Genomic DNA, 2,740 nt, shown 5'->3' with positions numbered 1-2,740 from the left:
GAGGAGCAGGCAGGCAGTGTCCACACACTCCCACCTCTGGGATTTCATAATACCCTACAGAGAAATATTCTCCAAACAGCTTGCACTTAATTTCCCTGAAGTCATCACGCAGCCGAGACCAGAGCTTTAGGTCCTCCCAGAAACCTGTGTAATTGTCACACTGGCATTCGCCAAACCCATTTCTGCTAGGCAGCTGCTGAATACTGGCCTGGGGAGGAGTGGGGAGCTTCAGTTCTGAGTACATCTCTCTGAAGGGGCAGGGCGTCTTATGCAAGCAGGGCTGTCATAGAGCACAGGGACAAGACGGGCACCAGAATTGATCACAGACTGGCATTTGAATAGAATTCTAGGGAAAGGGCATATTTATTAGAAAACAGAGGAGTGGCAGGTATCAGCAAAGAAAGTGTGTGTGTAATTGTGATATTCCTCAAAAACTTGACAACCAAGTCAGGGCGATGTGAAGACAGAGAGAAGGCAAATTATTGCAATTCAAATCCCTTTCATTGCTTGAGATGTGCAGCAGCCATAGCAAAACCAACTACAAAACAACGCAACAAAGCACAGAACTCCAAAGCCTGTGGGCAAATGCAAGGATACCTGAAATGAAAATACTCTGGATCTAAACCTGCCAAAACATGGATGGATGGCTGTGTGTGTTGAGAGAGAGGACTTTTTCTTTTCTTGCAATAAATTCAGTGGGGGAATTTTTGTTCTTTTGGCAGTACTATGGCTGTCCCTCCTCTTCAGATTGTCTTTTGGGTCTGTTATGAGCTGAATTGTGTTCCCGCAAAATGAATTTGCTTAAGACCTAATCCCCAGGACCTTAGAATACCACTGTATTTGGAGGTAGGACTTTTAAAGAGGTAATTAAGATAAAATGAGGTCATATAGTGGGCTCTCACCTGATATGACTGGTTTCCTTATAAGAAGAGGAGATTAGGACACAGATATACACTTACACAAGGAGATGGCCTTGTGAGAACATGGAGAAAAGGTAGCCACCTCCAAGTCAAGGAGAGAGTCCTCAAAAGAAACCAGACAAAAAACCCTGATCCTGGACTTCCAGCCTCCAGAACTGTGAGAAAAAAATTCTGTTGTTTAAACCATCCAGTCTGTGGTGCTTTGCTATGGCAACCCAAGCAACTTATACATGGTCCTAGGGAGTAAGGGGCATCTCTGCTGGGCTCTTTCTAGTAGCCAGTTTAACACACAGTTACTCAGGGCTTACAGGGCTGTTCTGCTTAAACCTTTGCATTCATGCCAAGCGGCATCTAAAACTATTGAATAACGATAGGGCACCTTGTCGAAACAATAATTGTGTTTAGAAATTTCTGGGAAAAAGTTTAAATTTAAACATTTGTAAGTATAATTTGGAGCAGAATGCCAAAATTTCACGTGAATATTTAAGTTGAAACAAGTTACCTTAAACAAAGTCGCTGCTTGCTTTTAGAAAGGCATTAAGGACTAAATCATGGAAAACCTTGTAAGCCAGTGATAGTCGATGGGAAGCTTAGTGTAGGGTTCTGCTCAGGGAATATGACCTGGGTTACATTCTTCAGTTTTGTAAGTATTGACTTGCTTCTTAGACAAATTTAACCTGGAAACCAGTGATTTAAAATCCTCAACTCCTACTTGAGATCAGAAATGGCTAAAGTAGGATATGAAGATAGGGAGAGGAAGAGGACAGAATGTTTTAGGGTTGATTCGTTTGGTTGGATTTCTGGTTGATACTTCTGATGGTTAATTTTGTGTCACTTTGACTAGGCTAAAGGATGCCTAGATAGCTAGTAAAACATTATTTATGGGTGTGTCTGTGAGGGTGTTTTTGGAAGAGATTAACATTTGAATGGGTGGACTGAGTAAAGAAGATCACCTCACCAACATGGGTGGGCAGCATCCAATCCCTTGAAGGCCTGAATAGAACAAAAAGGCAAAGAAAGCGTGAATTCACTCTCTTTTTTTTTGAGCTGTAATATCCATCTTTTCCTGCCCTTGAACATGGTTGCTCCTAGTTCTTGGGTTTTTGGACTCAGACTGGGACTTACTCTATTAGCCATCTGATTCTCAGGCCTTTGGACTCAGATTGAATTATACCCCCAGACTGTGGATGGTAGATCATGGGACTTCTTGGCTTCCATGATCGTGTAAGCTAACTCCTATAGGTTCTGTTTCTCTGGAAAACTGACTAATATAGTACCCACAGTTGTAGAAGATGGAAAGTTGTAGCAGGCAGTGTGGCAAAAATGGACTAGATAGTCACCAATCCTGTTTTCTCTCTCTAGGAACACAGGAAGACTACATTCTACATTTTCCAGACACCTTTGTGGCCATGGTGGTGCATGTGACTGGGCTCTGGCCAATAGAATGTATGCCATTTTTATGCCTGGCCCTAAAATATCTTGTAGGACTGTTCATGCTCTCTCTCCCCCCCTTTTTAAAGACTATGGAACCTATATATTGGGGCCTGCGGCATCACTACATGGAAGAAACCTGGATCCTTGGATCATTACATAGAAAAGAGCTACTGATAAAAACTGCCCAATACACATTATATCTTGATGTGAATGAGAAATAAATCTTTTGTGTTAAGGCATTGAGATTTTGAGGTTGTATGTCACAGCAGATAATGCTACCTGTTCTGACCAATACAGGAACAGAAAGCTTAATGATTCATCAGATAATTATTGAGTGCCCATTATGGTCCGAGTATCATGCTAGGTGCTAGGGATACAATGATGAG

This window comes from Rousettus aegyptiacus, unplaced genomic scaffold (assembly GCF_014176215.1).
Source record: "Rousettus aegyptiacus isolate mRouAeg1 unplaced genomic scaffold, mRouAeg1.p scaffold_m13_p_9, whole genome shotgun sequence".
In the NCBI taxonomy this organism is placed as follows: domain Eukaryota; kingdom Metazoa; phylum Chordata; class Mammalia; order Chiroptera; family Pteropodidae; genus Rousettus; species Rousettus aegyptiacus.
The sequence above is the reverse complement of the archived record's forward strand: the minus strand, read 5'-3'. Positions refer to the sequence as shown.